This window comes from Mytilus edulis, chromosome 3 (genome assembly GCF_963676685.1).
Source record: "Mytilus edulis chromosome 3, xbMytEdul2.2, whole genome shotgun sequence".
Lineage (NCBI taxonomy): Eukaryota > Metazoa > Mollusca > Bivalvia > Mytilida > Mytilidae > Mytilus > Mytilus edulis.
The window spans coordinates 65,582,335-65,597,948 of NC_092346.1; the positions used below are offsets into that span (position 1 = coordinate 65,582,335).

General features: G+C 32.6%; 1 long non-coding RNA gene across 1 annotated transcript; it reads left to right on the forward strand.

Moving 5' to 3' along the window:
- The first annotated feature begins 4,167 nt into the window (after window positions 1–4,167).
- LOC139517149 (uncharacterized) lies at window positions 4,168–14,975 on the forward strand. Its single transcript, XR_011663091.1, has 3 exons — window positions 4,168–4,370; window positions 4,542–4,582; window positions 14,801–14,975. It is a non-coding gene; the product is annotated as an uncharacterized lncRNA (long non-coding RNA).
- Window positions 14,976–15,614: the final 639 nt, after the last annotated feature.

Genomic DNA, 15,614 nt, shown 5'->3' on the forward strand with positions numbered 1-15,614 from the left:
AGTAATGGATGTTTTCAGATTTTAAAGGCTATATGCTGTTAACTGTAACTTCAAAAAAGACATTAAATATATCAATTAACTAAAGTATTTAAATAAAGGCAACAGTAGTATACCGATGTTCAAACTCATAAATCCATGGACAAAAAACAAAATCGGGGTAACAAGCTAAAACTGAGGGAAACGCATTAAATATAAGAGAAGAACAACGACACAACGTTACAATGTAACACACGCAGAAACGGACCAAGCAACAGACAAAATCACACGAGAATAACAAATATAACATCAAAACCAAATACATGAATTTGGGATAGACAAGTACCGTGACGTCTAATCGCAATGTGAATTTACACTCAAAAATAAGAGAAAACAAACGACGCAACGTTAAAATGTAACACATACAGAAACGAACTATAATATAACAATGGCCATATTCCTGACTTGGTACAGGAAATTTTTAAAGAAAAAAATAGCGGGTTGAACCTGGTTTTGTGGCATGCCAAACCTCCCCTTTTATAGCCATGTGAAATATAACATTAAGATGACAACTCAACACCACAGGACTACAATATAAATAAATTGGAGAATACAATTGACCAAGAAACACACGAACAACAGCCAACAAAAGGCAACAAGTTGAAAATTTTAATACGCCAGAAGTGCATTTTATCCATACAAGATCTACTAGTGAAGCCCAGATACAAAAGTTTGAAAGCCGAAACAAGCAGACAGTCGAACAGCATCGAGGACCAAAAGATCAAAAAAGTTGTGCCAAAGACGGCCAGTGTTTTCTGTTAGTTACCAGAACATCCTTATCATTTAGAATAATTTATACTTTTGCAAACTGTAAATTTATAAAATTCTTTAACGGGTCATATTTTAACTTTCAGAACGACCATGATGAACTTTGTGAAAATAAACCCAAATGTTGGGCGAATGGTATTTGTATATCATTTGTTAAATTTTAAAAATCGTATTAAACTTGATATAAGTAATACACATTAACAAATACAAATGTATAAAGATATTATTATAATAAAACGATACCTAATGAAATAATAAATAACTTACTATGTTTTTTTTTCATGCGAAGTCACATATTCCTTTTAGGTTGTTTCTCCACGTTGCTATCTACGATCGGTTTCCCGCACTGTTCATATAATTTATGTAAGAAGTTAATATGATTGATCATTAAAAAACGATACTTTTACAAATTGTGCGTTAGAAGTGAGAAATATACTTTCATGACACTCTAAAGTTATCTATTCTTTTATCTTCAGGCTATCGTTTCTTATATTCATGAAAACATCAAAAATTAAAAAAAAAAAAAAAAAATTAATGAAGCGAATTGTAACAAAACTGTAATGTCAAAGCAAACAAAGAGGAATAACACGCGACAAATAAATAAAACCGACTGATGAGCTAGGAAAACGGAAGGGAATGTTAATAAAGAAAAAGATATTGTTGTAAAGTAAATCCATACGAATGTAAAAATGAAACTTTAAAAAGTTTGTTAACTAAAGTTCACTGCCTACATTTACGCTTTTAAAACCAATTTGGTAATGCATTTTTACATCATTTCAAAGTTTCCAAACACAATCTTTGATTATACTAGGTAATTGACACATTTTGAATTTTCTTTTACACGAAGAGTGAAATAAAAAAAAAAAAAAAAAAACTCCAAGGAAAATTCAAAACGAAAAGTCCCTACATAATGAAGCATATCACCACCAGTTTCGTCTCATAATTTGAAAACAAGCAATTTCTGCTATTAAAATTTATGGTCTTTTCATGTTTTATGGTCTTTTTTTGTTGATGTCTTTGACACATCAAATATCTGTACTTAGTCAGGAATATGGCAATTTTTTTTACATTCGTTTGATTTGATTGGGCTTTTGATTTGGCAATATTTTTTTTAAATCAACCAGCTCAATGTATTTAGCTAGGGAGTTTATGTGTCTTTGTTATCATATAATACAGGTTACTTTCGTTCATTTGATAAAAGATTCCGAATACTCATATATTCATTGATTGATATAATTATAAATGTTAATGTTAAATGTTTTGATAAATATCACATGAGATAACAATAACATTTATCAAAGTTTTTATAATGGACACCCAGGAATACGTGTATTGTTTTACTAAAAGCATGTGTGCTGAAATAATAAGAGAGAAAACTATATGGTATTGTCTAGATTGATTAGATAAACATAGTTATTACCTATTTAGATACATGTAATATCAATCATGACAATTTTTGCTGGAATTAAATAGTTAAATGGCTGATACCGTAGAGGTATTCTAAACCATATTAAACAACACATTAGGAGAATTGATATTGGAACTAATCCCAGAACAGGACAGCCTTAAACCAAAGATAAAAGAAGAGGTCATTTTGATGTTCAAAAGTGAAGGTAGTTGCATACAACGCACCATTCATAAATGATAACAGCACGTTATATAAATCCCATGCGTTCGAAGCGCTTTTCGGGATTAACCTTTATCGGTAATACTCAAACGAAATGTTTGAAAGCCACGGATTTACAAGATCTGAATCAATCGAAGAGCTATATGACCAAAAACAATCTAATAAAATTGCCAAATGCATTATCGGCCAACTTTGCCTGAGTGAGTTGAAACATTTCTTTGTTATTTCAAAATTTATAAACGGACAATGTTATAAAATATTGTTACCGAAGTACTGACTAATGAGCCGATGATACTTTAAGGGACTGATAGTCCACCATCAGAGGTATCGACCCAGTGATGTAAAAAAAAAAAAGAAGAAGAAAACACGTTATATTCATTTCATGCAGCACTTTTCGGAATTCCCTTCATCAGAAACGCCCAAAGTCAAATGTTTCAAAGCCAAGGATTTAAAATTAATGAAACAACTGAAGAGCTTTATGACAAAAAATAATCTAAAAAAATAACGAAATCCATCTACGGCTTACTTTGCCTCAGGGAGTTGAAATCTTAGTTTCTTTATAATATTAACAAGTTGTGAACTTCCGGTGACAGCCATGTTGTGAGACGTGCAGAAAAATTGCTCCTGGTAAATTGTTTGTATCTGCCTTATATTTAACATTTCAATTAAACAGAGTAATACACAGGGCGTAATATTCATATAGGATTTCCTTTTTACACTGAACGAGGTGACTTTCATTCAATTATCTTCTTTACTAACCAGTCTTTAATCGGCGATTCCCGCCTCTACCTGTTTAAACAATAACAATGGCTGATTATGAGTGCAAAGATTTTGCCGACATTGGGAAATGTTTCCAGAAACTACATATTTATATAAATACCGAAGTGGAGAAGCTAAAAGAAAAACAAGAACAGATCGACGAGAGGGTTAAAGTTCTTGAAAACCAGGCCGAGTTTGCCAATGGTGAGCTCCATGATATTCATAATTCTAAAATCCCAACTTGGAGTCACTCATTGCCGAGGAGGCGAATGAACGTCTGAAATTGGAGGTGTGGGGAAGAAAATGGAATTTGGTTATCCGTGGGATTGAGGGGAAAGTCGGTGAACCCCCTAAGGTCACTGAAAACATCGTCCGTATATGGTTGCATAATGACCAAAAGGGGCTTGGGTTTACTGCTCCGCAGGTGAAAAGTATGCTATTTACAGCAGTTCATAGATTGCCGAATGGTCCTGAAAAGAAACGCAATATAATCCTTAGGCTATCAAACTTGATAGATAGGGATGATATCCTTAGTGCTGCCACAAAACTGCTTAGGGGGTGCGGATACAGTGTGGTACCGGAACTCCCACCCTCACTTGCAGCTCGTCGCGGTGAACTCCTGGCAGAGAGAAGCAAGATGTCCAATGAGGAAAACAGAAAATTCAGACTTGTGTACTTAAAAGATCCACCTTTCGTCCACCTCGTAAAGAAAAGATCATAAACATTACGCGTCTAGTATAGAGATCGCTTTGAAAACCGAATAATTATCGCTTACAAGACTTATTGGAACATTGTAATAAAAATGATGCTACTTTTTCTTTTTTTTTCACCTTTAGTTACTTTTTTTGTTAGCTTGTTTATATTTTTATTTTAAATGTACCTTTTCTCTTTATTTAGTTTTGTACTGCGCCAGGCAAAATTTTATGTAACACTATTTGTGTTAATCGTGAGTTCTCCTGTCAGTATTAACTTTTTTTAACGTAAATAGTGGGTGTGGCATAGTTGTACATTTCACATTCCTGTAGGCGGAGTCTTGTGTATTCATAATGTAAACATTTGGATACTCGGAATCTCTCTATAGTCTTGTTCTGCTACAATCACACAACACAATGGAAGCCTCCGTGGATAAACACATGTTATTATTTAATCACAAGTCTCGTCACATAAGTGCTGTTTACAGGTAAAAACAATAAGAACAGGGTTTACCCTTCCACCTAAGTCCTACACATGCATCTTTTGATTTATTTATTTTTTTCAAATTTCAGATCCCGAATTCATACAATAAGTGTTAATTATATTTATATGATTTGTTCAATACTATAATAAACAGAAAAATATCTATTTGTTTTAGATACAATCAAATTACGGATAAAACTTAATCTAGGTAACAAGGTATGGTCTCCGTTTATTTACGCATTATGCTACCAATTTTGGAGTGAGCTGCAAAACCATAATATATAGTTTTAAGTAACTAGAAACATTTAGAACTTTCTCAAAATCAACTCCTACATTGAATGGCAGCTTAGACCAAAGTTGAGCATGCTGACTGCTTTTGATGCTTAAATGCATTATTTATCTTGTGTTTTCATGTTGACAAAATGCTGAGCTGTTAACTGCATTCTGCTTCTGCTGCTTTAGTTTAAGCTTTGTTTTTGTGATGTTGCTTGATATGTTTATTTGCTTGCTGCATGTTATGCTTATGATTTATTTAACTGTTTGTTGCTCATGCATGACGAGTAGTAGTACAGTTCTGTTTACATGTGTGTATTGTCCATATTTTACATGTATATGCTTTGTCAAAAATTCACTGTTTAGTTTAAAAGTTATTAAATCATGGCCTTAACAAATGCTTAAGGGGCTTGTAAAATTTGCACATTCATTATAAAGTGAATTTTGTGTTATGTTATACCAACAATATTAGGGATTTAGGGGAATTGTATATATGTTTAATTAATTTTGGCTATATAGTTTTCTACAGTTTATGAGGAGAAAATGATTTACCTGCAGATCTGTTTTCAAAATTCTTACTATACCAGGACCATAACTATTACTTAATGAATTTGAACAACTTATTCATGGTCTTGCAAATTTGGTTACTATTTATAATGACCCGGAAGGGGGGGGGGAGTAAAAAGGGAGGGAATTCAAAAGGAAGTTATTAGTTTAGAGTTATTATTTTGAAAACCCTGAATTGCTACCAAGCTTATTGTGATCTTATTTACTTTATATATTTTTTACAGATGTCTAAATGTATGATATTCTTTATTTGTCAGTATGTTAAAAAATCAGGAATGACATACCATCATAGTATACTTAAAACATTTGACTGTTGGATAGAGTTACATATCACACCTATTGAACTGTTTGGTAAATGACTAGTTTGAAAATAGGATCTCTTAACTGTAGGGGTCTGTCAGAGGAGGTGAAGAGAAGAGATTTTTTTTCAAGATATAGGAAAAGATATGATATAATTATATTAACAGATACACATTGTACTAAAGAAAAAGAAAAGCAGTGGGCACATGAGTGGGGGTATAAGGCATTTTTTAGCTCTGGTTCCAGCCGCTCAAGAGGGGTAGCAATTCTAATAAAAAATAGTTTTACATTTACTATTCACCAAGAAAAAAAGGATCAGGAAGGCAATTTTATCATTCTAGATATGACCATTCAAGATTATCGACTTTCTCTTGTTGCAATATATGGTCCCAATGGGGACTCTCCAACTTTTTTTGAAAATATAAAAGGTCTAGTATCTGGTATAAAAAATAGCTCCATAATTATGGCTGGAGACTGGAATGTGGTGCAAGACTTTGATAAGGACACCACAAATTATAGTGCTAAAACAATATAAGAGCACATGATAAAATTTTAGATATGAAAGAGTCCCTGGACCTTGTTGATATATGGCGAGCATTAAATCCAGATACAAAAAGATTTACATGGCATGGTCCTGGGCTGAAGCAAAGCCGTTTGGATTACGTTTTGATTTCATCTGATCTTGAACCATTTGTAAAAAATGTAGACATGGATCATTCTCCAGTGTACCTTACCTTACAGTTTTACAATCAAATTAAAGGTAAAGGCACATGGAAGTTTAATAATAGCTTACTACATGATATGGTATATGTAACTGAAATAAAAAATTGCATTAGGGAAACTATAAATCAATACTCTCTGCCTGGGAATGACCTAGAAACAGAATTATCAGTAAACCCACACATGTTTTGGGAACTCTTAAAATGTATGATAAGAGGGAAAACAATATCATATGCCAGTTATATAAAAAAGAAAAACACAAAAACTGAAAATGATTTAGAACTCAAGCTAGCTAAATTACTTGAAATTATGAAATAGACCCCTCAGAATTATTAAATTCAGAAATTAAAATTTTAGAAAATGAACTTGTTCACCAAAGAGAGAAAATAGTAACAGGTATTATGGCAAGAGCAAAGGCAAGATGGGTAGCAGAAGGTGAAAAATGCACTAACTATTTTTGTAATCTTGAAAAAAGAAATTATAATGAAAAGATAATTCCAAAATTAATTAAAGATAATGGGGAGGAAATTTTTAACCAAAGTGAAATTTTAGAAGAACAAAAATCATTTTATGAAAAACTGTACTCCTCAACAAATCCTATTCTTCATCAAGAACATAAAAATCTATTTTTTGATGAAAATAATCCTTTTATCCGCAAACTTTCTGATGAACAGAGGTTACAGGCAGAGGGTATTTTGAATACTAATGAATGCTTAAAAACATTGAAAAATATGAAAAATGGTAAATCTCCAGGGATGGATGAATTTACAACAGAATTTTATAAATTTTTTTGGATAGACCTCCATGAGTTTATTATAAAATCATTTAATTATAGCTTAGAAACTGGATCTTTTTCCGTTAGTCAGAAACAAGGAGTAATAACATGCATTCCAAAAGAGGGTAAATCAAAATTTCAATTAAAAAACTGGAGACCTATCACTTTATTAAATGTTGATACAAAAATTGCATCAGCTGCATTAGCAAATAGAATAAAACCTTTTCTTGGGGATATAATTAGTGAAACACAGCAAGGTTTCATAAAGGGGAGGTATATTGGAGAATGTACCAGGTTTATTTTTGACATTATGGAAAAGGCAGAAGATGATAATCTACCAGGTCTTTTACTTTTATTAGACTTTGAGAAAGCTTTTGATACTCTTGAGTGGTCATTTATAGACTTGGCTTTGTCTTTTCTAGGATTTGGTCCTATTTTTTGTAGATGGGTCAAGACCTTATATTCAGAATCTCAGAGCTGTATTATAAATAATGGACATTGCTCTCAATTTTTTAATCCAGATACAAAAAGATTTACATGGCATGGTCCTGGGCTGAAGCAAAGCCGTTTGGATTACGTTTTGATTTCATCTGATCTTGAACCATTTGTAAAAAATGTAGACATGGATCATTCTCCATTGTACCTTACCTTACAGTTTTACAATCAAATTAAAGGTAAAGGCACATGGAAGTTTAATAATAGCTTACTACATGATATGGTATATGTAACTGAAATAAAAAATTGCATTAGGGAAACTATAAATCAATACTCTCTGCCTGGGAATGACCTAAACTGAAAATGATTTAGAACTCAAGCTAGCTAAATTACTTGAAATTATGAAATAGACCCCTCAGAATTATTAAATTCAGAAATTAAAATTTTAGAAAATGAACTTGTTCACCAAAGAGAGAAAATAGTAACAGGTATTATGGCAAGAGCAAAGGCAAGATGGGTAGCAGAAGGTGAAAAATGCACTAACTATTTTTGTAATCTTGAAAAAAGAAATTATAATGAAAAGATAATTCCAAAATTAATTAAAGATAATGGGGAGGAAATTTTTAACCAAAGTGAAATTTTAGAAGAACAAAAATCATTTTATGAAAAACTGTACTCCTCAACAAATCCTATTCTTCATCAAGAACATAAAAATCTATTTTTTGATGAAAATAATCCTTTTATCCGCAAACTTTCTGATGAACAGAGGTTACAGGCAGAGGGTATTTTGAATACTAATGAATGCTTAAAAACATTGAAATATGAAAAATGGTAAATCTCCAGGGATGGATGAATTTACAACAGAATTTTATAAATTTTTTTGGATAGACCTCCATGAGTTTATTATAAAATCATTTAATTATAGCTTAGAAACTGGATCTTTTTCCGTTAGTCAGAAACAAGGAGTAATAACATGCATTCCAAAAGAGGGTAAATCAAAATTTCAATTAAAAAACTGGAGACCTATCACTTTATTAAATGTTGATACAAAAATTGCATCAGCTGCATTAGCAAATAGAATAAAACCTTTTCTTGGGGATATAATTAGTGAAACACAGCAAGGTTTCATAAAGGGGAGGTATATTGGAGAATGTACCAGGTTTATTTTTGACATTATGGAAAAGGCAGAAGATGATAATCTACCAGGTCTTTTACTTTTATTAGACTTTGAGAAAGCTTTTGATACTCTTGAGTGGTCATTTATAGACTTGGCTTTGTCTTTTCTAGGATTTGGTCCTATTTTTTGTAGATGGGTCAAGACCTTATATTCAGAATCTCAGAGCTGTATTATAAATAATGGACATTGCTCTCAATTTTTTAATATTGGTCGGGGTGTTAGACAAGGTGATCCTCTATCTCCATATCTCTTTACATTATCTTTAGAGCTTATGAGTGCTGCACTTTAAAATAACCCAGATATAAATGGTATGAAAATAAATGATTCTGAGTATCTACTAAGCCAGTATGCAGATGACTCATGTATCTTATTAGACGAGGATGAGAAATTTTTAGATAAATGTTTATATACTTTAGAAAAATTTTCTGAGTGTGCGGGACTTAGGGCTAATTTTGATAAAACAGAAGCCATATGGATTGGGTCAAAGATTCACTCAAGGGATAAACTAACAACTACAAGAAATTTGAACTGGAATCATTCAGGAAAATTTAAACTTTTAGGAATAAAATTTGATCTGTTCAGTGAAAATAAATCGCTTGTAAATTTTGAAGAAAAAATAAAAAAAAAAATACAGAGCCTGCTAAATTCCTGGGTTTATAGAGATTTAACATATATGGGAAAGATCACTGTCATTAAATCACTAGCTCTACCTATTCTAATTCAATCATTGACAGTTTTGCCAAATCCTCCGGATGATAAAATAAAAGAAATTTAAAATATTTTATTTAGTTTCTTGTGGTCAGGAAAACCAGACAAGATTAAAAGAAAAGTTATGATAGGGTTATTTGAAAATGGGGGCTTGAAAATGCCAGATATAAGATCCTTTTGTTATTCATTAAAGATGACATGGATAAATAAACTTTTAGACCCCTTGAATATATCCCCATGGAAAACATTGTTAATAGATCAATACAACAGATTAGGAGCAGACGAAATATGGTTGATGACCCCTGATGGTATCCAACAGATTTCTTCAAATTTTAATAATTTCTGGAAAGATATTTTACTAAACTGGAATATCCTAAACACTGTCACTAATGGCACTGCTGAACGGATCATGAAACAATCTATATGGCTAAACAAGAGTTTGAAAATTAATAATAAAACTGTCTTATACCAGAGGTGGGTTGAATCAGGAGTTTTCTTTATAGGTGATTTACTTGATGAAAACAGTATTTTTTTTACTTTAAAAGAATTCTGCGAAAAATATAATCTTAATATTAATTTCTTGGAATACCATTCTTTGCTGCATATGATACCAAAAGACTTGAAAAATTTAATCACTACTTCAGAGAAAATTACTCACATATCTAACGATAAATTTGAATTTATAAAAAACAATAAAAAGTCATGTCAGTTCTTTTATAAAAAATTCTTGTCAATGTATACAGAACGTCCTACAAAACAAGAAGACAAAATGTGTAAGGAACTAGGCACTCATATAGAAAATTGGGATTTCTTTTATAGTTTACCCTTTTGTTGCACTAAAAACAACAAATTTAGTATGTTCCAGTTTAAGATTTTACATAGAACTCTCGCTACAAATGCATTATTGCAGAAATACGGGTTAAAAGAAACTAACTTATGTAGTTTCTGTAATGAAACTAAAGAAACTATAAGTCACCTTTTCTGGGAATGTATGCTAGTTAGAAATTTGTGGTTAAAAATTGCAGCACTTTTTCTAGTTGAAAATAATTTAACTTTAATTCTTAATGTGGAAAATATTGTTCTTGGGTCAGAGTCTTGGGATATTTCCCTAAACTTATTCACTATTCTGGTTAAATATTATATTTATACATGTCGCTTTAATACTTCATTACCGACTCTTAAAGGTGTCATAGCTATGATTAAAAATTCCTACCAAATAGAAAAAATATCTACCTCCTTTTACAGATCCCCTAGAGCAAGAGAGAAATTTGATAGTAAATGGGAATTAATTAAAAACTTAGTTCACATTTGAGGAGAGATCTTTCTATTTATGTACTTTTTTTTTTATAATTTATTTTTTTCTTCATGAATTTACAAGTATCAACACATATTTATCTTGTGGCACAATAATTAACATTTCTGATTCTTTCCTTGTTTGGTTGGTTACCTTAAAGGAATATGATGCAAATGCCGTCGCTAAAGGTACCGAAAACGAGAAGAAGATTCGCAAAAATGAGACTTATTTGTACCATTAAGGTTCTGTCAAAATCTAGACAGCTGGAACCTGACCTCAAAATCTGCCTCGTCAACAATCTGCATAGTATTATGGTTACCCGGCGTGAGCTTTATTCAATCGATTTGTGCCTTTGCTACAAGCAGCAAGGTCACTGACGAAAGAACGGTTATTTCCTTGCCAGCTTCAAAAAGTTTGCCTATAAACATCAGCACCACTTCCTACTAGAATTTTGACAAAATATGTATCTGTTTAAATTTTACCGTAAGTCTTGTTATTTTCACACTGATATCTGTCTACAGAAAAAGACTTTCTTAGGATTTCAATGGGAAGGTACATTGGTTTGTTATACTGTCTTAGACTTTGAATTACATCTGGTCCGTACATTTCAACCAAATGTTTTAGGCCACTAGTAAAATTTTTCCGTGGTAAAAGTTATTTTGAATTTAGATGATAGATTTGGCATAAGTCAAGATTAATGCCCGCGTCACACTGTCCCGATTTTTACGCCGATTGCAACACGATTATGGAAATTTTCAAAATCGGGACTGATCGTATCCAGATCGGGCTATTCGTAGTGCCATCTTTAACCATCTTTAACCATCGGCCACTTTTTCTAGCCTTCGGGGACAACTTCGGGAAGGGTTCTAAATTTTTTAACATGTTAAAAAATCCCCGAAGGTGCGTCCGATGTTGAGGGTTCGTATTGAGTTCGTATCACCATCCTCACCATCGTAATATCACCGGGAATGCATCTTTGAACATCGTATTGCATTCGTGTTTCCATCGTTTCCATCGGGCAGTTTTGACATGACGATGTCTACACGAATGAATCACGAAGCTACCCGAAGGTCTTACGATGGCAACACGACTTCGTGAAGACCTCGTAATCCCGTCGTGTTGGCATCGAATAAAAGTACGAAGGCGACAAGATGGAACTACGACGGCAATAAATCCAGCTAAATGTAATTAAGTTAATTTTCGCGCTAAAATAAATTTAAAGTGCCATGCGCGATATGCACTGGTCTGTCTAATACGACAGTTAAGAAAGACGTTTACAAAACATGGAGCTCATATCATATGATTCTATGAGAACAAGAAAGGCGACAGCGTTGTTTCTATTAATAAAATGGAACAAGAAGAACAGCTATTACAGGCTCAGGATTTACTTTTACAAGTAAAATATTATTTTTTGTCAATTTTTCATATCAAGTAACATAATGAAAATCATAAACGCGCCTCGTACACCAACACTGCAGGTACACGTATAAAGGGAAACCAACTTTTTCTTCATTATTCTGATTTTTTATGTATCGTCTGAGTTATTGTCACACGAATTTTTACTCCATAACCATTTTGTATTCTATATGTCATATTTTGCCGCATTTGTTGCTTTCCCACATCTTTCCTTTTGTCTATATTATTATGATATTCTCCTGGAAAGAGCTCTTTTTGAATAAAAGGGACCAACGAACCCATTACCTTACCTTTAAGATAGATCAGTAAACATGGGCATAATTATGGGTGATTATTCAGACTAGTGCACACATTTTACAGTTCAAACAAGGCAATGCCGAGCGTGGCATCCCCTCGTATGTAACATATTGGGGACATAAATGGACACTATATTTGTATATGACACATGCAGAAAATGGTAAATTGAATATGCATATTTGATACATAAACTATTTTTTTAGAAATCAACCAAAACATTCAGTAACTGGATATACCTTTAATATTGTATTTAGAACCAGCAGGTAAAAAAATGAGCAACCAATTTCCTGTGTATTATGCTATTTCAAGGAGAAAAAAACAAGTCAATCTGCATGACCTTGACCTTTGGCCTTGAACGTAAAAAATGTCAGATCATTACAAGGAGGAACAATATACTAAATGTGGTTAAAATCTTTTGAAGCATATTGGTTTTAGAGTGTCCACAAGGGTGATATTGCCTTGTATTACAACTGCCACTGTGACCTTGACCTTTGAACTTTAAAGTCAATAGCGCTTAATAAGATATTCTTAACGAGTAACACCATACCAAGTTTTGAGCATTTTGGTTCTAGAGTGTCCATAGCAATTTTATCTACACGTAACTTACATATAGTAGGCGAGGGGATAATAAACTAAGTTTTATACGAATTAGACAAAAAGATCGATTTCCCACCATGCATGGCAGACTTAATTGTACAGAAACGATATGTTGTCGAAATTCTGTTCGTATCTTTTAGACATCGTATGGCCATCGCGCCATCATCGTAATCCATCGTGTAGCCTTCGTAATCCATCGTGTAGCCTTCGTGATCCATCGTGTAGGTTTCGGCTGAGATATGAAGCTTTAATACCCGCCTTCGGTTAACCTTCGTATGTCCATCTTTTGCTATCGTATATCATTTCGGCACCATCGTATAGACTTCGTTATTCATCGTACTTGCTTCGGTCACTTTTTGGTATTTTAACGAGATCGGGACCAACTTCGTACGAACTTACAATTTTCGCATTCGGGTGTCCATCGTATATAAAAATCGGGACAGTGTGACACGGGCATAAACAAAAATCAGATAAGCAATCGTTCTTCATCAATGATCGTTGATTGGTGTTGTTTCCTATAATATGAGTAGAAGTCTTGGTACTGAATTAAAACGGCTAGTTATAGTATGGAACTCAAACATTCCGTATTTCCATTTTCAATTTTATTTGTCTATTGATAGAGTTAACGATTTATTTTTCTGATTAAATATCATGTTGCTTATTTTCCATGTATTGCAGCTAAATCTTTAATAAGCTAAGCTCATAGGTCGAGTTATTTCTATGACTACCGTAATCGGAAATAAGCCTAGATACATGTCCAAATTTTGCTACATGGAAAATGAAACTAGAATTAGATCGCGTATTCCCATTTGAGGATACAAATGATTACAAGTGTTATCAGAGTTCAAGATCTGGATAGAAAATAATTCATTGGTTTATTATCCTAAATAAGGTTATTGCAGTAAATTGTCTGCTGTTATTTGCTCTGGTTTACTAAAATTAGCGATTGAGCATATACGCAAAAAAGTAAAATCACAAAAAATAATGAACTCCGAGGAAAATTCAAAAAGGAAAGTTCTTACAATCAAATGGCAAATAAAAAGCCAAAAACACATCAAACGTATGGACAACAACTGTCATAAATCTGACTTGGTACAGGAATTCTCTTTTGTAGTAAATGGTGGATTGAACCTGGTTTTATAGCGCTAAACCTTTCACTTATATAACAGTTGCATCAGCATATCGATTTAGAAAACGAGATTTTATATAAGATGTTGTCATTAAGTGAGGTAGCACAAAGTTCTGCTTGGAGATAGCTCAAAGCAATATAGTTAGACTTTTTTCTTTTAAAAATCGTTTCTCGGACAAAAACCAAAATAAAAAGAATTTAACTGACAATCAAAATTGCGACATAATTAATACGATGGGTAGTTTAATTTTTTTTCATTTTGATTTTGATCAGGAAAATAAATCGTTAACTCTACGTTAGGTAAGATACAAAAAGTATTTTTTCGAAATCCATACTATTCCTTATCATTATCTTTCAACATTTGATGTGATTTAGAAAATGAAAAAGCTAATGATATCAGTAAAATGGTTGATTTTGAGGATTGGAGAGTCGCACAAATATTTAATTTGATTGTATAAACAGTAGGTTATTACCTCATTAGTTAATATTAATCATAATAATCTCTTGCTATGATTTACGCGTTATATAAGGAGTCTAGAATTGTCATTCAAGTTTCGCCTTTCTGAAAGTACAGTATTGTTTTCCAACCACACACCATTCACCTCAGAATAAAGTACATGCAGTGTAGTTAATAGTACATATGATCTGTATAACTGTAAAGATTTTTTTTTCAATCCACTTTATTTGAACAGGTGGATAGTTGTCTCAGTGGCAATTATACCACATCTAATACTTTTCTATTTTAGATTGTGTTTTATATGTGATGGCAGCGTCGATGACAGCAAATTGGACATTGGTGTTTTATTTGTAAAACAAAATGCGTCTTTGGGATCGTGGTGAAATGATAAACAAACAACGGTGTTGAGTCTTCTTTATGAAGTGTTTTTGTTAGTTTGAAGTATATATTAAATAGTAAGTGTTTTACGTCTTATCTTTCAGCGCTCTTAACTACTATCATTATTTTTTTGGAACAATTGTTTGTATGTGTTGGATAAATAATGTGCATTTGATGGGCCTTTTGATTCGGTCGGTAGCTTTGATTTTCCAACTCTTGACACCACACCCCATACAATCTCATCAAACAAAAGTTTTCTTATTTAATTAAAATGCAGTTTGATAAATCTGATTGCAAATACATTTGTTGCAACTCATTTGAAACCTTCTTCTTTAAAAAGAAAGGTAAATATGCTAGATATACTTACTGGAGATGCGATGGGAAGATTAAAGCTGTTAATTTTCTCCTTGATTACATTAATGTTTGCTTCGGCAAGAAGGTTAATATAATCGACAGGTTATAGGCACCGATTGCGCCCCTGTAATAGCAGACTTGTTTCGTGAATCACCGACCGTTTATGGCCAAACTCATAAAAGACATATTTTGTTGAAAAATCAAACAAATGTCTGAATATACTGTCTTTAATAAATCAAATATAAACGATAATAACTGTCCTTTCCTAAATCTATTTATTTCAGTTTGACACGGAAAACTCTGCACGACAAGTTGGGCGATGGTTCGTTCCCAAATTGCTATTTTGTTCTTTCTTGGACGGTGATGTCCCT